At 41.3% G+C, this 22,789-nt stretch overlaps 1 protein-coding gene across 1 annotated transcript in view; it reads left to right on the forward strand.

The window, feature by feature from the left end:
• The first annotated feature begins 1,384 nt into the window (after positions 1-1,384).
• LOC311097516 (uncharacterized protein) overlaps positions 1,385-22,789 on the forward strand; it is a 202,312-nt gene continuing 180,907 nt past the window's right edge. Inside the window, exon 1 of the mRNA XM_084137255.1 lies at positions 1,385-1,517. The gene's annotated coding sequence lies outside the window, so the exon portion shown is untranslated. The remainder of the gene's footprint in view (positions 1,518-22,789) is intronic.

Genomic DNA, 22,789 nt, shown 5'->3' on the forward strand with positions numbered 1-22,789 from the left:
ATAAAGTCGTTATTTTTGTTTGTTTTTGCGCACAAAAAGTATTCTCGTCGCTTGATATACTTAAGATTGAGCCACTGTAGTCACTTGGACTATATTAACGATCTCTTTAATAACTTTTCTGGGCCAGCAAGTTTCGGTCACCTAGCAGCCTATGGAGAAGTGATCCAGCTCTCAGATTTCATCAAAAATATCTTAATTTGTGTTCCGAAGGTCTTACGCGGTTGGAACAGCATGAGGGTGAGTAATTACTGACAGAATTTTCATTTTTGGGTGAACTAACCCTTTAATGTTACATGAAAAGAGTTTTTAGTCCTATAAAAGCAAGGTTTTGTGAACATTAGCGGAACTGAATGTGCCAGAATAAACATGAAACCCACGGGTTAGCTGTCGTCATCGGAGCTTGAGCAGCTGCCCTGGAGAAACTGTGACGTCTGCAATCAATGCTGTATTCCTTGGAGCGGGAATCTTTCTCACTGGAACGGACTCAGGAACATTACTCACTGGAAGAGATTTTGGAGTGGACTCAGGAGTGGTGGGAGTGGGGCTGGAATCCTCCTTTGGACTGGTGTTGGTAGCTCAATTGTATTGTATTTTGTACAAACAGTTTGGTTAAAAAGAAAAAATAATAAAATTGAACTAATCATGATTTAAGCTGATTTTGTGTCGTCTCGATCCTCTGAATAACTTGCATGAGCTTTTCTGAATGTAGTAATGACAATAGTTAGGCAGCACCACAGATGTTCCTCTAGATGGTTCCTCTAAATGGTATATAAATATATACTGAGCGGATACATTATGAACCCATCTCCCAAACCATGTTTTTGTTCCTACGGTGTAAACGAGTACCTGCGTGACTCGTCAGACATAAACAGAGAGAAGTGGCTCTGGCTACAATGTTCTTCCGCAAGACACATTAGCTACGTTTTGTTTATTAAGAGCTAAAAGCTACATATTGTACCTTTAACTGATTAAGTTCCCTGTGTTTATCAGAAAGAGGACTGTGATGTTTATTTTTATTGGGAGAAATCAGACAACTTGCAATCTGCTCGGACAGAACTGGAGTTTTTAAGTTAAATCATCTCTTAATAACTCTCACATATTTTATTAATAACACATGTACTATCTAACTTTAAAATGAATTCACAAATAAAATAAAACAACATCAGTAACATGCAACAGTTGAATGAGTCCAGAAGGTAGCCTATACAATTGCAAACTCTAGGCAATATATTTTAAGTTTGAATCTTTACCAACATCAAGCATATCTGGGGAGATAAATTTGCGTTTGTATAATCTAAAACAAGATAACTGATTTTATCTTGGTTGTCTTGTATAATCTTTGAAGATTAAACTAGATAGTTGGATTGGTTTCGGCCACTAGAGGTGCTCGAGAAACCGAAGCAATGACACACATTCGAGTCTAGGAGAAGAAGAGAAGTGAGCGAGGGAAGGGAACATAAACATGAGAAGTGGAACACAGCCGTTCATTCTGCTCTAAATCTGCTGTTTTTCAGACTGTGAGTACATTCATTTTATCATGTATTAGGAGAAATCTAAATCCAAACGACTAAACGAGTCTGTTCATTTAGTGAATCAATTAGAAATTAATCGGAAATGAACCGACTGATGTTGTTCACTACACTCGCGAAACGTAAACTCGTTACTGACTGTTTTTTCACATTACATTTTGTGAAGATTATGATTTGTGTTTTCATTTTATGTAGTGAAACCTGATAAACAGAGTTTTTAATGCATGTAAATCATATATAATGTAAGAGCAACACAAAAATCAGCTAGAGGATTTGAATTGTTTCTTCAAAACACTTAAAGCTGTATAATTGAGAGTGATTGTAAGTGTGATGATCATCTGCTAAATGAGCAACAACGACCACAATTCACTCCTTCAGTCAGTGAAGCTCACACAGCCGTTCATGAGAGTTTAAATGCTGGGGAATATTCCCATCTTCCCACAGGAGAAGAAGCAAGCAATTACTCCAGGAGAAACTATTGACATACTATTGTAAAGATGGAGATTAAGGAAGAACCCTGCAGAATAAAAGAGGAAGATACAGAGGAACAAATAGGTTGGTGTTTTCCTTCATTCTCTTTAATGACTGATGACTGATCACTAAGTAAGGTCTTTATACACCACTGAAAACATAGTTATGTATATGATATTGCATTTCTGTCAACAGATCCTCCTATATATTACACAAAGCACCTTTAAGAGATAAATGTAATGAAACAAGGTGTTAATTATTTTAACTTTGAGCTCCACTTTTCAAGGTTCAGCTGTCCAGCAATGGATAACGCTGAAGCTGGTGCTTCACTTAATAAAGACCAATGGCATTGATTCAATGCACTGACCAGCGCTGATGCCATTCATGTGAAATACCCTTAAATGTTAAAAGGATAATACAACAAATATTTCGCTTTCCTTGAACAACGGCAACCTTCCCACGAATATATGACTTGGTCTCAAAGACAGACGCATGTAATCGCACGTGCTCTATTTAGGCTTGTTAAGTGCAAATCTGCCCAAAGCCTTTGTACAAATCATCTTGATAAACACAGTCTTGTTATCATTATCAACTTATTTAACATTCAATAAACATGCACGAAATTCAAAACAAGAAAGTTATTGTCTTATGAAAAAAGAAAACATGCAAATATCACGGTTGCTGCAGTTACTTGCATTCCTCTGCTGTTAGTAGGGATGTTACGATACCAAAATTCCAGTAGTCGGTACCGATACCATTACAATTTTACGGTTCTCTGTACCAATTTCGGTAACACAGCAAAATCTGTTGGAACTACTTTTCTATTTTATTAAACTATTTGAAAAAATATTCAATTCAATTCAATGATTTTATTATTTATGACGGTAATCATTAGTAAATAATACATATAAGCATTGAAGGCTACATGCTGTTTAAACGTAAATATTGCTTATAAAAAAATCAAGTGAAAAATAAGCAACCTTCTATGCACACATTATTAGTAGTAGTACTAGTAGTAGTATTTTTAATGCATGGAGACGTAGCTAAATCCACTGTACAGTAGCCTAATATAATCATTTCTGTCAATTTCTTCAAGTTAAACCGAACCTTTTTGACGGGTTGCCGTGAAGACCTTTGAGTTTCTGTGTGTGTATGATATGACGATAGTTTTTCTCAAATGAAACGGTAAAAAGCTCATGAAGTGACTCTCAGAGTCGCTCTGGAGATGAATTCCATCATGTCATCATATCGTGAGGCAGCAGAGACTGAAAACAGCGCGAGTGTCACTCAGTGACACACAGTGTGTGTGTGTGTGGTAAATGAAACCGCGACTCTGCGCCATTCATTGACACAGAGACAAGCAGAACATGCAGGGTTAATATTTAAATAGTCTTTTTGCAGTTTAATATACACAGACACTATATATGTCATGGTATATATCGGCTACAGTGTTCCTAGTAAAAAAGTTAGTCTGGAGCCTCGCGCTTAGATAAACACAGAAGCGACTGAAAGCAGCTCCTATTAGTGGGTACCGAATATACCCGGTACTACAGAAATGCTGGTATCGTCACATTTTCAAAATTTCAGTACCGACTTGGCACCGAAGTACCGGTACTTTGACAACACTTGTTAGTATTGCGGTACTTCAAAATTGCGGTTATCGTGACAGCCCTAGACTCAGTAGTAAACTAGATTTCTTTTTGTTTCTCGTGTGTTGATTTTAGACCTGATGGAAGTGAATGAAGACAAACGTCATCGGTTCAAAAAACCTCATAATTTCACCAATAAAGATGGAAACACAGTCATTTCACAGACTTTCAACTGCTCTGTGTGTGGAAAGAGGTTTAAACATAAATCAGACCTTAAGAGACACTTGAGATTTCACACCGGAGAAAGGCCTTATACATGCATTCAGTGTGGAAAGAGTTTTGTTGAGAGAGGAGGCCTAAACGTGCACATGAGAATTCACACCGGAGAAAAACCGTTCACATGCTCTCAGTGTGGAAAGAGTTACAGATTCAAAAGTCTTCTCAACAATCATCTGCGCTCTCACACTGGAGTGAAGCCGTTCAGCTGTGATCAGTGTGAGAAAACATTTGTTTTGGCATCAGGCTTAAGAAAACACCTTAAAGTTCATACTGGTGTCAAGCCTCACTTTTGTTCGTTTTGTGGAAAGGGTTTTACACTACTGGAAAATTTACAAGTGCACCAGAGTATTCATACTGGTGTGAGACCTCATATATGCCTTGACTGTGGGAAGACCTTCTCTACATCCAGTGCCTTAAAAAGACACCAGAGAGTTCATACTGGAGAGAAACCGTACAAGTGCTCTTCATGTGGGAAGAGATTCTCTCAGTCAGGACACCTGAAAGCACATGAGAGAGTTCATACTAGAGAGAAGCCGCACCAGTGTTCTTCATGTGAGAAGAGTTACACCCAAACATCTCATTTACGAACTCATGAGAAAAAGTATTGCCTGAAGTTGTCAAAATGAGAAATGTTTCACATTTGGTTCCATCATTTACAAGTAAATAATGTGATATTCAGATAAAGCAAAAGCTGTAATTCATTCTACAAAGTGATTTAATCAATAGTGAAGTTTGATCGTTTAACAAGGGGAACCTTTTTGGAAGGTCAAAGTAATAGTTTAGAAAATGAATGTGTTGCTCTGAAATGCAACAATTAATGAAGAAATGTGTTCTGTTTATTTTGAGGAGATAATCACATTCATTGTGCAAATGAGCATTTGTGAAATAATGGAAACATTGGTCCGTTAAATCATCATCCATATCACTAACAACTAGTTTTTTTTAGTCTAGCGGTTTAGAGGTGATGCACTGAAAATATATTGAAAAGACTTAATTGCACTGAAATCAATGTGATTATAGTTCTTGAGTCCAACATCCAGCCACACAAGAAAAGCCACTGTGTGAATAAATATGCTGATGTGATTTGCTGCTCAATAAAAATGTCTGATTATTATCAATGTTTAAAACTTTTTTATTTCAGGATTCTTTGATGAATAGAAAGTTCAAAATAGATTTATCTGAAATAGAAAGCTTTTGTAACATTATAAATGTCTTTACTGTCCCTTTTGATTAATTTAATGCATCCTTGCTGAATAAAACTAGGCTATTACTTTAATTTCCTTAATTCTTTCTGACCCCAAACTTTTGAACTATAGTGTATAATGTTACAAAAGCTTTCTATTTCAGATAAATCCTATTATTCTGAACGATGGTTTGTGCGTAATATAATTTTTTTTTGTATGATATCTAAATACTTTTTTAGAATTAAATTGTACATAAATAGGTTAAGCAAAACAAAAGTGTTTATGTCTGAGATCCTTTTATACACATACTTAACTGCAGACACTGAAATAACATACACTATATGGTAATGTACACATATTTTGTGTGTCCCTTATTTCCCTATAAAGAATCATGATTGCCCCATATTTTCCTTTTCTGAAATTGGCAACCCTACCGGTACACGTTGTGCAATTTTGGGCTGTCCCAGACGAAAGATGACCAATCGTGGCGATTTCTGTGGTCCTGGCTCCTAAACGCTAGTCCTACGTCATACAGTGAAAGAGGTTTAAATTTGGTTTTATTGACCAGCGCTGCCTATTTAGGTCTATTTAGGCTTGTTGGAAAAGTAGAAGAAAGGTTCAGGGTCGTATGTCATTCTGTTCTGCTGAGTTCTCATTTACCAGTGTATATAATTGCCTGTGTTTGCATTACATTTGTCTGGTATTGTTAATGTCTGCATGTGATGATTGTTTGGATTTATCTACTTTCATTTATGTTTGCACTCTGGATATTTATTAAAGACTTTAATATTTGATCTTCGTCATCATCTTGTGTTCACTACAACAACCCGACTGTGACAAAAATAATATAGCCTATATACAGTACATTATTATTATTATCATCCCAGTTCTGCCTTTTGTTTTGTATTGTTTTGTGTCTTGGGATTGAGTTCCTGGATGTTCCTGTTTCCCTGTCCAATCTTTTCATTAAAGTTGTGCGTGCAAGTGGATTCCCTCTCTCTGCTTCGTCTCTCAGCAATCGTAACAGAACGGCTAGCCACCATGAATCCAGCCGCACAGATCATGAGTCTCCGCCAGGGTGTCCACCTGATTAAGGAATATGTAAAGGACTGTCATATGGCATATTAAACTGGCATATTCAACATCTATGGACAAGGTATGCCTTGTGATATTTTTTTGCGGGGGGCTATCTGATCACTCATGCCTTTGCATGATCATTACTGGGCTCTAGAGTTTTATATAGACATTGCATTGCAACTAAGTGGCTCTTCATTTACTGTGGGTGTTGTGGAGGATGAGCGCAACATTCACTCTGTACCTGTCACACCAGAGTCTCCACTCATCATGTCCATCACACCAGAGTCTCCACTCATCATGTCCATCACACCAGAGTCTCCACTCATCATGTCCATCACACTAGAGTCTCCACTTGTCATGTCCATCACACCAGAGTCTCCATTCGTCATGTCATGTCTGTCACTCCAGACGTCATGATCGTCACACTAGAGTCTCCAGACGTCATTGTCGTCACACTAGAGTCTCCAGACGCCATGACGTCACACCAGAGTCTCCAGTTGTCATGACCGTCACGCCAGAGTCTCCACTCGTCATGTCCATCACACCAGAATCTCCAGACGTCATGACCGTCACACCAGAGTCTCCAGACGTCATGATCGTCACGCCAGAGTCTCCAGCCGTCATGACCGTCACGCCAGAGTCTCCACTCGTCATGTCCATCACACCAGAATCTCCAGACGTCATGACCGTCACACCAGAGTCTCCAGACGTCATGATCGTCACGCCAGAGTCTCCAGCCGTCATGACCGTCACGCCAGAGTCTCCAGCCGCCATGACCGTCATGCCAGAGTCTCCAGCCAACATGACCGTCATGCCAGAGTCTCCAGCCGTCATGACCGTCACGCCAGAGTCTCCAGCCGTCATGACCGTCACGCCAGAGTCTCCACTCGTCATGACCGTCACGTCAGAGTCTCCAGACGTCATGACCGTCACGTCAGAGTCTCCAGACGTCATGACCGTCACGTCAGAGTCTCCAGACGTCATGACCGTCACGTCAGAGTCTCCAGACGTCATGACCGTCACGTCAGAGTCTCCAGACGTCATGACCGTCACGCCAGAGTCTCCCGACGCCATGACCGTCACGCCAGAGTCTCCAGACATCATGACCGTCACGCCAGAGTCTCCACTCGTCATGTCCGTCACATCATGACCGTCACGCCAGAGTCTCCAGACGTCATGACCGTCACGCCAGAGTCTCCAGCCGTCATGACCATCACGCCTGAGGCTCCACTCATCATGTCCGTCACACCAGAGTCTCCAGTCGTCATGACAGTCACGCCAGAGTCTCCAGTCATCATGACAGTCACGCCAGAGTCTCCAGACGTCATGACCGTCACGCCAGAGTCACCAGTCGTCATGAAGCTGTTCCCATCTGATGAAAAATCTTTCATCTTTGAGGAACCTTTGCCACAATCCTCTGGTGTTATCTCACGGGCGTCAGGCTTAACAAACGGGATCACCACCGCGGGCGAAACATCCGCAATCTCCTTCTGCGTATTTCTCTACACCGGTCCATCCAATAATTCCCGCCATAGAGAAATGGTCAGTAAGGCAATGCCGCCCTCTTCACGGGAAGGAAAGTGTCTTCCTTCTTTGTTAGGCTGCCGCAGCAGGCCCAAAGTAAGCCGCGCCGCAGATTCAGTCCCGGCCAGTCCATACTCTCAACATCTGCCGGGTCAACTCAGTGAGTGTTCAGCTCAACCCTTCTCGTTTCTGTCCCTGGTTGAACTTTGCATCGCTTCAGTAGTTGAGTCACGAGCCAGTTATGCCATCTGGATACTAATTTTTTGACCGGGGGAATGCATGTTTTAAATCGTTTCTGTATAAATGATTTGCTGTCACACGTAAACAGTAGGTCGCACATTACGTGCAGATTGCACACAGAATCATTAAGAACATACCGCTAACACTGTCCTGCTATTTATCTACAAAAATCGCGTAGAATCTTACATTTTTAGAATAAATGTATTTTTATTTTTTATTTTTTTAAACCCACAGCTTCACTATTGTTTTTTTCTGATTCTGAATGAACAAAATCGGCAGGGAATGTGACCCATACCCATAGAAATGACGAAAATAAACTCTTATGTTGAGGGTTCCTACCCAGATTAGAAAGTAATTTTGATTGAGAAATTTCCAGGTAAAAAAAAAAAAAAATTTATACAAGCAGTGTGTTTCACGCCAAGAGTTTAGTAATCCTTAAGTGAAACACAATTAAATAAATACAAGGTGCCCACATTTATGCAAAGCTTTGTCTTTTACCATAAGCCGTCTCTTTTGAACTTTTCTAAATTAACTTCCCAGACAGTCAAAATTGTTCTAAACGCGAACTGCTATCTTTGCTCGGCCACTTAAACTTCAGCTGTGCATAATCCTGCAAGGATTTAATCTATCACCTCCTTTTCCTCGCGTCTTTGATTAACGCACAAGAAGACGAGCATCGGCTTGCCAAGCCCCACTCTCCTCCTCCCTTTGTTCAGCCACACACCGCAGTAGCTCAGTTTCTCCAGTGATGTCTCCTCTGGTCCCAGAGGAGCTCAGTTTCTCTGGCTAATTTTTCTCTAATGTCGCAACAGTGATGTCTCCTCCGCTCCCACTGGAGCTCTGTTTCTCTGGCTATTTTCTCCACTGCCACAGCAGTGATGTCTTTTCTGCTCCAGCAGGAGCTCTGTTTCTCTGGCTATTTTCTCCACTGCCGCAGCAGTGATGTCTTTTCTGCTCCAGCAGGAGCTCTGTTTCTCTGGCTATTTTCTCCACTGCCGCAGCAGTGATGTCTTTTCTGCTCCAGCAGGAGCTCTGTTTCTCTGGCTATTTTCTCCACTGCCGCAGCAGTGATGTCTCTGCTCCCGCAGGAGTTCTGTTATTCTGGCTATTTTCTCCACTGTCGCAGCAGTGATGTCTCCTCTGCTCCCACAGGAGCTCTGTTTCTCTGGCTAATTTTCTCTACTGCTATAGCAATGATGTCTTCTCTGCTCCAGCAGAAGCTATATTTCTCTGGCTAATTTTTTCTACTGCCGCAGCAGTGATGTCTCCTCTGCAGTACCTCTCAATTCAGAATTAATATCCCCGTAACTCACCTGTTAAAACCCCTACGCGATTCCCCTTTTCTGTCCAGCCTCTTTCTCTGTCCAGTGAGCATTGGTCTTCCAGCGGATGTTGCACACATCTATGTTTCCTCTTTCTCCGTCCAGCGAGCATTGGTCTCCCAACCAATACGTTGTATGCATCTATCATTCTTCTTTCTCTGTCCAGCAAGCATTGGTCTCCCAGTGGACGTTGCATGCATGAGGGCAAACCTCCCTCCTGATGAAAGGGATTCAAAGATCCCAGCCCACCCGTCACGACGCCAGACAACCCATAACACTAGACATTCTCACCAAATGTATTCACTTCCCTCCGCACAGGCTACCAGTCCTTCAATACCGCCCGCACACTTGATGCTATGTTTATCCTAGCCTTTTTTGGTTTTCTTTGATGTTCGGAACTCGCTATCACTTCCAAATTTGACCCAAAAAATCCACCCCACCATCTGACTCATCAGTACTAGATGGTGAAACAATCTCATATTTGATTAAGTAAAGTAAGACCGACCAAACCAAAAACGAATCTAAGTTTTTTAACCTCTCATCGCCAGTCCAACCAAACTAGTCCATTCTTGCATATCTGCAATGGAGAAGCTCTCAGGCTAAATCTCCTCTGAAACCCCTGTTCATAGACGAATCCAATAAAACTGTGGCATGCTTTTGGTTCCAGAAACACCTCAAATCTGTTCCCCAACAGTCAGGCATTTCAGCAAAGAATTTCTCAAGTCACTCTTTCCGTATCGGGGCAGCAACTTCAGCAGCCCAAAAAGGCCTCTCCCAACAGCAGATCCAAGCTCTTGGGAGATGGTCCTCAGATGCTTTCCAAAGCTATATCAGGACCAACCGGTTCCACATTAAAAAAGCCCACCAAACCCTCATTGATTAAAACCCCCTGGGTCGTCCACCTGGGGTCTCTCTCTTTCCGCCCAGCGTCCAGCAAGCATTTGGTCTTCCAGCGGAAGCAGTGAGAAATCTCTCGGTCAAACACTCACATTTTTTTCTCTTTCCTGTTTTCTCTTTTACGTCCAGCAAGCATTTGGTCACGCAAAAGATGCAATAAGAACTCCCCGGTAGAGCAAATAGGTTTTTCTCTCTTCCGTCCAGCGAGCATTGGTCTCACAGCGGACGCAGTGTGAGAAAATCTCCCGGGTGAGTACTCATTTTCCTCTTTCCTGTTTCCTCTTTTGTCCAGTGAGCATTTGGTCTCACAGCGGACTCAGCGAGAACTTTCCCGGTAGAGCACTGACGTTTTCTCTTCCGTCCAGCGAGTATTTGGTCTCACAGCGGACGCAGCGTGAGAAAATCTCCCGGGTGAGTACTCGTTTTCCTCTTTCCTGTTTCCTCTTTTGTCCAGCGAGCATTTGGTCTCACAGCGGACTCAGCGAGAACTTTCCCGGTAGAGCACTGACGTTTTCTCTTCCGTCCAGCGAGCATTTGGTCTCACAGCTGACACAGCGAGAAAATCTCCCGGTCAAGCACTCATTTTCCTCTTTCCTCTTTTGTCCAGCGAGCATTTGGTCTCACAGCTGACACAGCGAGAAAATCTCCCGGTCAAGCACTCATTTTCCTCTTTCCTCTTCTGTCCAGCGAGCATTTGGTCTCACAGCGGACGCAATGTGAGAAAATCTCCCGGTCAAGTACTCATCTTCCTCTTCCCTGTTTTCTCTCTCTGTCTAGTGAGCATTGGTCTCACAGCGGACGCAACGAGAACTTTCCCGTATGCACAGACCGGAATTGTCACTCCGGTCCACCGTCCGTGATCTGCCGTGAACTGCTCCCATCAAGAAAGGCGCAAACTCTCCTGATTGGTCGTTCCAAATTACAACTGCTCCCCGTTCGCAGGCCAGCAGGGCCTCCTGGTCAAGCATCCAGGCCCCTTCTCGAGATGCCAGCCCGCCAAACTCGGCACTCATTTGGGGGGTCTTTAGCCTTTTGGGGGGAGTACTCTGGGTTCGGGCCAAACTCCGAGCAATAAACTTTACCCCCTCAAATTGTATGTAAGTGTGAACTCGTGAAATTATGTTTTATTAACAAAGTTCGGGAGGAGCACGTTCAGATAAGTGGAGAGCACTCAGCAATCAATGGTAAGAGGTGTATATATACATTCAGCAGTCTCACCTCAATCCATTGACAGTTTTGCAGCATCCCCCCACCACCCCTTCTCCACGCTTCTAGTCCTAAACACTTACGGGGGGGGGGGGGGGTACTCTGGGTTCGGGCCAAACTCCGAGCTCGGAGCCCTCCCCCCGGACAGCACGCCAAATGCACATTAAACTTTACCCTCTCAAATTGTATGTAATTGTGAACTCATGAAATGAGCAACAACAACCACAATTCACTCCTTCAGTCAGTGAAGCTCCCACTGCCGTTCATGAGAGTTTAAATGCTGGGGAATATTCCCATCTTCCCACAGGAGAAGAAGAAGCAAGCAGGATGAATTACTCCAGGAGAAACTACAGACATACTATTTTAAAGATGGAGATTAAGGAAGAACCCTGCAGAATAAAAGATGAAGATACAGAGCAACAAATAGGTTGGTGTTTTCCTTCATTTTCTTTTTAATGACTGATGAGGAACATTAAGATGAAAACTGATAATTTGGGGCTCCCTAAATCTCTTTTCATTTCAATTTTTTTTAGTACTGATGGAAGTGGATGAAGACAAAAGGCATCAGTTTCAAAAGAAGATAAAAAATGAAGATGCAAACACAGTTGTTTCACAGACTAAAAAGAATTTCACCCAAAAACAAGCTTTAAAAAAGGGAATCAACGGATCTTTCACCTGCTCTGAGTGTGGAAAGAGTTTCAGACGTAACTCAGACCTTAACGTACACATGAGAATTCATACTGGAGAAAAACCGTTCACATGCTCTCAGTGTGGAAAGAGTTTCAGACGTAACTCAGACCTTAACAGACACATGAAAATTCACACTGGAGAAAAACTGTTCACATGCTCTCAGTGTGGAAAGAGTTTAAAACGTAACTCAGACCTTATTGTACACATGAGAATTCACACTGGAGAAAAACTGTTCACATGCTCTCAGTGTGGAAAGAGTTTCAGACGTAACTCAGACCTTAACAGACACATGAGAATTCACACTGGAGAAAAAACGTTCACATGCTCTCAGTGTGGAAAGAGTTACAGATTCAAAAGTCTTCTCAACAATCATCTCCACTCTCACTCTGGATTGAGATCATTCAGCTGTGATCAGTGTGATTAAACATTTGTTGTGGCATCAGGCTTAAGAAAACACCATAAAGTTCATGCTTGTGTGAAGCCTCACTTTTGTTCGTTTTGTGAAAAGAGTTTTACACTACTGGAAAATGTACAAGTGCACCAGAGTATTCATACTGGTGTGAGACCTTATGTGTGCTTTGACTGTGGGAAGACCTTCTCTACATACAGTGCCTTAAAAAGACACCAGAGAGTTCATACTGGAGAGAAACCGTACAAGTGCTCAAACTGTGGAAAGAGATTCTCTCAGTCAGGACACCTGAAAGCACACGAGAGAGTTCATACTAGAGAGAAGCCGCACCAGTGTTCTTCATGTGAGAAGAGTTACATCCAAACATCTCATTTATGAACTCATGAGAAAAAGTATTGCCTGAAGTTGTCAAAATGAGAAATGTTTCACATTTGGTTCCATCGTTTACAAGTAAATAATGTGATATTCAGATAAAGCAAAAGCTGTTATTCATTCTACAAAGTGATGAAGAATGAAGAAATGTGTTCTGTTTATTTTGAGGAGATAATCGCATTCATTGTGCAAATGAGCATTTGTGAAATAATGGAAACATTGGTCCGTTAAATCATCATCCATATCACTAACAACTTGTGTTTTTTTTTTTGTCTAGCAGTTTAGAGGTGATGCACTGAAAATATATTGAAAAGACTTAATTGCACTGAAATCAATGTGATTATTGTTCAAGTCCAACATCCAGCCACACAAGAAAAGCCACTGTGTGAATAATATGCTGATGTGATTTGCTGCTCAATAAAAATGTCTGATTATTATCATTGTTTAAAACCATTTTTTTTCAGGATTCTTTGATGAGAGATCAAGAGATTTATCTGAAATAGAAAGCTTTTGTAACATTATAAATGTCTTTACTATCCCTTTTGATTAATTTAATGCATCCTTGCTGAATAAAACTAGGCTATTTAATTTCTTAAAAATTCTTTCTGACCCCAAACTTTTGAACTATAGTGTATAATGTTACAAATGCTTTCTATTTCAGATAAATCCTATTTTGAATGATGGTTTGTGTAATGTTACTTTTTTTTGTATGATATCAAAATACTTAAATAGGTTAAAGGTGCCATAGAATGTGAAATTGAATTTATCTTGGCATAGTTAAATAACAAGAGTTCAGTACATGGACATGACATACAGTGAGTCTCAAACACCATAGTTTTCTCTTTCTTATTTAAATCTCGTTTTTGAAAAACACCCCTGAAAAACGGGCGAATCTCCACATAACACCAACTGTGACGAAACCGATGGGATCATTAATATGTACGCCTCTAAAAATTTGCATATGCCAGCCCATGCTCAGTGCCAGGCGAAACTGCACAGCCGAATCATCAGAAGTTCTGCAGGTGAAGAAACAAGCAGGAGGAGGATCATAGGGAAAATGGCAGATCTATCTATAATCTATCTATCTATAATCGGATACCGCTACAGTTTAATTCGAAGTTGTTTAGTTGCTCTGCCCATTTCACCACGGACTGTTACAACAATATCAAGCAGCCAGGCTTCTCTCGGCGTCTCAAACGGACGAAGGGGGCAATTTCAACTAACGTTATATTCCCGCAAGCGGCAAGTAGGGATTTTATTAACGATAATTTACATTGTGTTATCTAGATCCAGCGCGATATTGTTTTTTCCTCGAGAGACATCATGGCTTGCAAACGAGCGAACGAAGCATGGCAGTTGCTCAGTGTTTGGTTGTACAAATGAACACAAAAATATTTTTTCGCTCCTTCATCCGAGCCTCTGGAGAACCAGTGGGTTATGTGAATTTCTGATGTGTAATTGTTCAAATTCAGACAGATAATCTTTCTTTCAAAGTCGTTCAACACTGTTTATGCATCAGTATATCGCGTTGCAGTGATAAGATCTTCATTCACGCGATCAACAGGCTGTCATCTGCTCAATGCTCATCACTGAAACCTTTTATGTGATGGGAATAGATCTAAATACTTAAAAAAAAACTTCTCATGATTCGTTAATCCCGATAGCTGTAATAGTAAAAACATATAAAAGCTGTAATAGTAAAAGTTTTCCAGATAGCTCTACATGTAATGCCAGATATTTCATATGCAAGCATGTCAGCCAATCACAGCAGTGGGCGTTTACACTGAAGTCTCACAGCAGACACGCCCCTTCAAACAGAGTGTTCAAATCAATGGATGAAATCAGGCTAGGAAATATGCCTTTTATTTCTAAATTATAACAAATTTTGATCTAAAAAACATACTAACATTATAAGGGCACCCCAGGAAACATTATAAAATAATAAAATAATCCATTCTATGGCACCTTTAAGCAAAACAAAAGTGTTTATGTCTGAGATCCTTTTATACACATACTCAGGGCCGTCGCTAGTGGGGTGAAAGGTGGTGACAATTATAGCTACAAAATCCTGCAGTTATATTATATAGGCCACTGTTGTATGAATAATTCTAATATTAATATTAGTTGTATGCCTGAGATTTAAAGGCTGAGGTGGCAAACAATTTTCTAATACTGATTAAGAGACAAACATGTATCAATTTTCTTTAACAATTATTTATTCCCTTGCAAGGAAAGGTCAGCAGTCATACAGTCATACAAAGTGCCTGCAGAGTGTTACAACGAGTGGGGGGTATCCTTCATTCTTTATAGTTGTTCCTCCCCCAAGGTTGTTTTCCTGAGGCTAAATCAAGATACATCTTAGCCATAACTAACACATTGTTTAGATTTGTCTATCATATTTAATCATATTACACCCTTGAATGGAGACTCTCTGTCTCGGTCATACATTCAGTCACATTAACTTTTGTCAGGTCATATACAAGGACATATACATACATATATTCATAAGGGTATGTATCGACACTACATTCATCTGATTATCATCACATTTCTAAGATTCTATGAATATGAGAAAATGCAAACATATAGAACATATTACATTTCTTCCACAATTCCCCTCTTTTTATCATTCATTGATAATGACCGCTTGTGCCTATTCTTGCACACTGGTTACTTCAGAATTGTTTCTCGTTGTTATCTTTGCCCTCGTTCAGATAACGATAGTCGTCGTCAGAAACAGTTGGTTGTCACTCCTTCGATCCTTCTCCTGGCTCTGTAGCTGGAACCTTTCTGCAATGGCTGGCATGGACCCACGTAGCCCTTTCTGCTACTTTCACCACTGTGTGCGTTGTTAGCAGCACTTGGAACGGACCAAGCCACCTCTTTGCCTTCCAGCTCTTTCTCCTCAGATCCTTTATCACCACAAAGTCTCTTTCTCATCCTCTTGTACATCAGGACTATTGGTAGGGCTTTTACCCAATTGAGCCCAGTTTCTTCACAGCATTTTACCAATTTGTTTTTTATTGTCGCGTTCTGACGTTCAACAGCGCCTGCTGACGATGGTTTGTAGGCACAGTGTCGTTTCATATCAATACCTAAAAAATGTCCCACCTGTGTGATTGCTTCATTCACAAAGTGTGTTCCATTGTCTGAACTAATTTTTCTCGGGATTCCCCATCTCAGCACTATTTCAGTCAACAGTGCTTTTGCTACTGCTGCTGCATCTTGTTTTGATGTTGGGAAAACCTCCACCCATTTAGACCACATGTCCACCATAACCAAGCAATATTTCTTCCCTTCACATGGATTCAGTTCTATAAAATCAATCATCAGATGATCGAATGCTCCCTCTGGTGGTGGATGAGATTTTATCCCTTTTCCCACATTGTGTGTGTTACAAATAACACAACGTTTAAACCAGTAAACCAGACTTTTGTTAATTGTGTCACCATCCCCCCTTTTGATGCATGGTCCAACCCGTGCATCAATTTACCAAAATGTTTAAAAAAAAAATTGGGTAAACATGCTTTGCCATCAACACTCAACCAAACGCCGGTTTTATTACTGCATTCTGATTTCTTCCAAACAGCTTTCTCTGCCTCAGAGGCAAAATACTGCATTCCCTGTAAGGAGTCAGAAAAATCAAGGTTACTTTCAGATAAGAGTGTACACTCAATCTCCTCTGGTTGTCCAGAAGCTGTTTTAGCTGCTGTTTAGACTGTCTGCTCTGCCATTTCCTACAGAAACAAAATATCTTTTGTTAGTATGCGCTGCGCATTTGCAAATAGAAATCCTCTCAGGTAACAAAATAGCATCCAGCAAATTGGACAGTAAGCCAGCATGAAGAATAGGATGACCATCTGACTTAATTTTTTTTCGATGTTTCCACAATGCCCCAAAATCATGAGCTACTCAAAATGCATAACTCCGTCACTCCAGACGTCATGACCAACACGCCAGTTGGTCGTCATGTCCGTCACGCCAGAGCAGGGGTTCTCAATCCTAGTCCTCGAGGGCCACTTTCCTGCAGAGTTTAGCTCCAGCCTTGATCAAACTCACCTGCCTGTAGCTCTCATAATCCTGAAGAGCTTAATTAGCTGGTTCAGGTGTGTTTGATTAGGGTTGGAGCTAAACTCTGCTGGAAAGTGGCCCTCGAGGACTAGGATTGAGAACCCCCTGCGCCAGACTCTCCACTCGTCATGTCTGTCATGCCAGAGTCTCCACTCGTCATGTCCGTCACGCCAGAGTCTCCAGCCATCATGTCCGTCACACCAGAGTCTCCAGCCATCATTCCGTCACGCCAGAGTCTCCACTCGTTATGTCCGTCATGCCAGAGTCTCCAGCCGTCATGACCGTCACGCCAGAGTCTCCAGACGTCATGTCCATCACGCCAGAGTCTCCAGGCATCATGTCCGTCACGCCAGAGTCTCCAGACGTCATGTCCGTCACGCCAGAGTCTCCAGGCATCATGTCCGTCACGCCAGAGTATCCAGTCGTCATGACCGACACACCAGAGTCTCCAGACGTCATGGCGTTACACCAGAGTCTCCACTCGTCATGTCCGTCATGCCAGAGTCTCCACTCGTCATATCCATCACACCAGAGTCTCCACTCGTCATGTCCATCACACCAGAGTCTCCAGCCGTCATGTCCGTCACACCAGAGTCTCCACTCGTCATGTCTGTCACGCCAGAGTCTCCAGCCATCATGACCGTCACGCCAGAGTCTCCACTCATCATGTCCGTCATGCCAGAGTCTCCAGCCGTCATGACCGTCACGCCAGAGTCTCCAGACGTCATGTCCGTCACGCCAGAGTCTCCAGGCATCATGTCCGTCACGCCAGAGTCTCCAGACGTCATGTCCGTCACGCCAGAGTCTCCAGGCATCATGTCCGTCACGCCAGATTATCCAGTCGTCATGACCGACACACCAGAGTCTCCAGACGTCATGGCGTTACACCAGAGTCTCCACTCGTCATGTCCATCACACCAGTCTCCACTCGTCATGTCCATCACACCAGAGTCTCCAGCCATCATGTCCGTCACACCAGAGTCTCCACTCGTCATGTCCGTCACACCAGAGTCTCCAGCCGTCTTGACCGTCACACCAGAGTCTCCACTCGTCATGCCAGAGTCTCCACTCGTCATGACCGTCACGCCTGAGTCTCCACTCGTCATGTCCGTCACACCAGAGTCTCCAGCCATCATTACCGTCACGCCAGAGTCTCCACTCGTCATGTCCGTCACACCAGTCTCCAGACGTCACGATCGTCACACCAGAGTCTCCAGATGTCATGTCTGTCACGCCAGAGTCTCCAGTCGTCATGTCCGTCACGCCAGAGTCTCCACTCATCATGTCCGTCACACCAGAGTCTCCAGCCGTCATGTCCGTCACGCCAGAGTCTCCACTCGTCATGACCGTCACGCCTGAGGCTCCACTCATCATGTCCGTCACACCAGAGTCTCCAGCCATCATGTCCGTCACGCCAGAGTCTCCAGCCGTCATGACCGTCACGCCTGAGGCTCCACTCGTCATGTCCGTCACACCAGAGTCTCCAGCCATCATGTCCGTCACGCCAGAGTCTCCAGACGTCATGTCCGTCACGCCAGAGTCTCCAGACATCATGTCCATCACGCCAGAGTATCCAGTCGTCATGACCGACACACCAGAGTCTCCAGACGTCATGACGTCACACCAGAGTCTCCACTCGTCATGTCCGTCACGCCAGAGTCTCCACTCGTCATATCCATCACACCAGAGTCTCCACTCGTCATGTCCATCACACCAGAGTCTCCAGCCGTCATGTCCGTCACACCAGAGTCTCCACTCGTCATGTCTGTCACGCCAGAGTCTCCAGCCATCATGACCGTCACGCCAGAGTCTCCACTCGTCATGTCCGTCACACCAGAGTCTCCACTCGTCATGTCCATCACACCAGAGTCTCCAGCCGTCATGTCCGTCACACCAGAGTCTCCACTCGTCATGTCTGTCACGCCAGAGTCTCCAGCCATCATGACCGTCACGCCAGAGTCTCCAATCGTCATGTCCATCACACCAGAGTCTCCAGCCGTCATGACCGTCACGTCAGAGTCACCAGTCGTCATGGCCAAACAGCATTAAAAACTTGATTTTCACCACAGTGGGACTTTATATTTAACCGTATTCAGAACAGAACAAGATTGAAGAAATACAGGCCAAAATGAATTAATTTATAGCAAAACTGAAAGTAACTGGCATCTTAACTCTGTCATGTGCCCTCGCCTTGTACAGAGGAGTTTTTTATTCTCTAACAAGGCAATATCACCCTTCCATAGGTGCTTAGAACTGGGCCTGGTGGAAATGTGTGTTGTGGTCAGATGAGTCCACATTATTTTTGTATATAGAAGCATATAACTCAATAAATATATTTTCTTGCTTTAAAAGCCTTGAGAATCTTTTCTTTCACAGCTGTTAATGTTGAAAACTCTAACTTACAGGCCAACGACTATAAACGACTACTTGAACAAAACATTTGCATCTGAATAATTGAGAGTGATTGTAAGTGTGATGATCATCTGCAAAATGAGCAACAACAACCACAATTCACTCCTTCAGTCAGTGAAGCTCCCACAGCCGTTCATGAGAGTTTTAATGCTGGGGAATATTCCCATCTTCCCACAGGAGAAGAAGAAGCAAGCAGGAGGAATTACTCCAGGAGAAACTACGGACATACTATTGTAAAGATGGAGATTAAGGAAGAACCCTGCAGAATAAAAGATGAAGATACAGAGGAACAAATAGGTTGGTGTTTTCCTTCATTCTCTTTAATCACTGATGAGGAACATTTAAGATGAAAACTGATAATTTGGGGCTCCCTAAATCTCTCTTTGTTTAATTTTTTTTTAGCACTGATGGAAGTGAATGAAGACAAAAGGCATCAGTTTCAAAAGAAGATAAAAAATGAAGATCCAAACTCACAGACTAAAAAGAATTTCACCCAAAAACAAGCTGTAAAAAAGGGAGTCAACGGATCTTTCACCTGCTCTGAGTGTGGAAAAAGTTTCAGACGTAACTCAGACCTTAACAGACACATGAGAATTCACACTGGAGAAAAATTGTTCACATGCTCTCAGTGTGGAAAGAGTTTCAGACGTAACTCAGACCTTAACAGACACATGAGATCTCACACTGGAGAAAAAACGTTCACCTGCTCTCAGTGTGGAAAGAGTTTCACTCAGAAAACCTCTCTCAACAGTCATCTCCACTCTCACTCTGGAGTGAGATCATTCAGCTGTGATCAGTGTGAGAAAACATTTGTTTATTCATCAAACTTAAGAGACCACCTTAAAGTTCATGCTGGTGTGAAGCCTCACTTTTGTTCTTTTTGTGGAAAGAGTTTTTTTACTACTGAACTATTTAAAAGTGCATGAACGTATTCATACTGGTGTGAGACCTCATGTGTGCTTTGACTGTGGGAAGAGCTTTAATACATCGGTCGACTTAAAAAGACACCAGAGAGTTCATACTGGAGTGAAACCGTACAAGAGCTCACTCTGTGGAAAGAGTTTTACCCGATTAGTTAGTCAACATGAGAAAAAGCATTGCCCGAAGGTGTCTAAATGTTCAGAGCCCTCACTCACAAATAATTTTACAAGTGAATAATTTGACATTCAGATTCATCAAAAGCTGGTATTTGTTTCCAGCTTTTCCAATGAGGCCAACTGATTATCCATTATGACTAAAAGTACTAGTGTTTCTGTATCCTATGTTAGTTCAAGGCTGGATCATTTTCTACGTCATATGGAAGTTTTCAGAACTTGGTCTTCAGTAAACCATCTTTTAACTTGTTGAACTTCAACTTTGACTTATGATGAAAGAAGACTGAGCAGATTGATCTCTTTATGGGTCCTCACTGTAATTCCCCTACATAATGAATAAATGAAACCTGGCAAACACAAGGTATGAAGCATAAACAACTGAATCATTTATTTCAGACATACCATACAACAAAGTATTTTTTTTAGACAGTTTTACTGTCTTTTCTAATTGTACTGTAAATTATGCTAAGTCTTAAGTGACACATATAACTGGAGTCTTTAAGTTAAATCTCTAATTCACAAACTATTCCTTTGTCTTTACTTTGTACACATTCACATGTTTAAAAGATTACAGAAATCAATCTTCATCGGTATTCTTTCAGCTTCTCTCTGCTGAATGAGAGATGAAGATACAGAGGAACAAACTGGTTGTTTTCATTAATTTACTGCTGAGGAACATTAAAATTGACCCAATAAAATCTAAACTAGACCCTATAAAATATTTTTGCTAAATTGAGGTTCACTTACATTTATTTTTCTTTAGATGAAAAATGAGAATTTATTGGAATTTAGACCTGATGGGAGACAAAAGTCACCGTCATCAAAAACCTCAGACTAAAAAGAATTTTACACTAAAAAGTGGTTGGAAAAACTGGACTCAAAGGTTCTTTCAACTGGAAAAAGGCAAAGTGAATGTGTTCTGTGTCTGTGGCAATTCAGCAGTGACACTTGTTTTACATGCTGAGTTATGAAAGAAGGTTTAATATTATTTGAATTCTTGTAATGTATGGTTATAACTTGCATACAATTTGGTTAAAAAGGCAATACAATAAACCTCGTATTTTAAGCTGACTTTGTGTCGTCTCGATCTTCTGAATAACTTGTACTTGTAATAGCATGAGCTTCTCAATATGTAGTTTGGCAGCGCCACAGATGTTCGTCTAGATGACGCCATTTGCTTTCATTTCAACCACGTGACCTTGTTGAATACATTGTGATTCATGAAACTTGTAACTGATTAAATTCACTGTTTATCAGATAGTCAGGACATTAATTAAAAGATTTCTCCATTTTGCTGCTCACAATCTGCTATGTTTTTCAGACTCTGAGCACATTAATTTAATTATATATTAGGAGGAATCTGGTGAATCAAACATTAGAAACCAGTCAGTCAGACTCAAGAGTTATTGAGACTGTTACTGACCAGTTATTCACATGACACATTATGAGTTGTGTTGAGCGTTAGGCTATTTAATGCAATGAATAAATGAAACCTTGTAAACAATATGAACTACTGAAGAATAGTTTCATGCATGCAATGTTATCCATCTTTAGGTTGTAAAAAAGAAAAGAAAAAAGAAGCACACATTCAGGTTTAATTGATGTCTGATTACAGCAATAAACCCTCATCAGTATTCTTTCAGTTTCTCTCTGAACTGAATTAAAGGATTGATAGTTTAACAGTGCTGGAAATATAGAGCTCAATTCTGATAATAACACCGCTTTCTAAAAGATAAAAACTAAAATACCATAAAGAAGGAACAGTACTGTACAGTAGGCTTACAGTCGGTCTCTTTTGTTTTGTTTTAAATTTGCCCTTCTTTAAATGAATAATGGGAATTTAATGATTTGAGACCCAATGGAAGTGAATGAAGACAAGAAGCATCCGTTTCAAAAACCTCATAATTTTGCAAATGAAAATGGAATTTCACAGACTGAAAAGAATTTTATGCAAAAAAAAAAAAAAAAAAAAAATTATAAAGTTTCAGAAAGGAATAATGTGCACATGAGAAACCACACAGATAAATATCTATTCTATTTAATTTCGTTTTAGGCCCGGTTTCACAGACCGTGCTTAGAAGCCAGAATTAAGCCTTAGTTCAATTAGGGCATTTAAGTAGCTTTTATAAACATGCCTTAAAAAAACATTACTGTGTGCTTCTTGAGACACAATGGTAGTGATATGGAAGTAAAATAATGTCAAATGTTTTTGAAATAAAAAGCCTGTTGAATTGCACTACTTGAAAAAAAAATAGGCATTGCATTAACCATGCTTGCATTTTAATGCATTGTATTTTTAGGGCTTGCATTTTTATGGGCTGAAATTCAACATGGTTGTATATTTAAACTGTGGATATTTCAATTAAAACCATTTCAAACACATTTTCATTATTAAAAATTCAATAATCCATATTCACCTTTTA

Source organism: Abramis brama, assembly GCF_963993115.1.
Source record: "Abramis brama genome assembly, chromosome: 15".
Lineage (NCBI taxonomy): Eukaryota > Metazoa > Chordata > Actinopteri > Cypriniformes > Leuciscidae > Abramis > Abramis brama.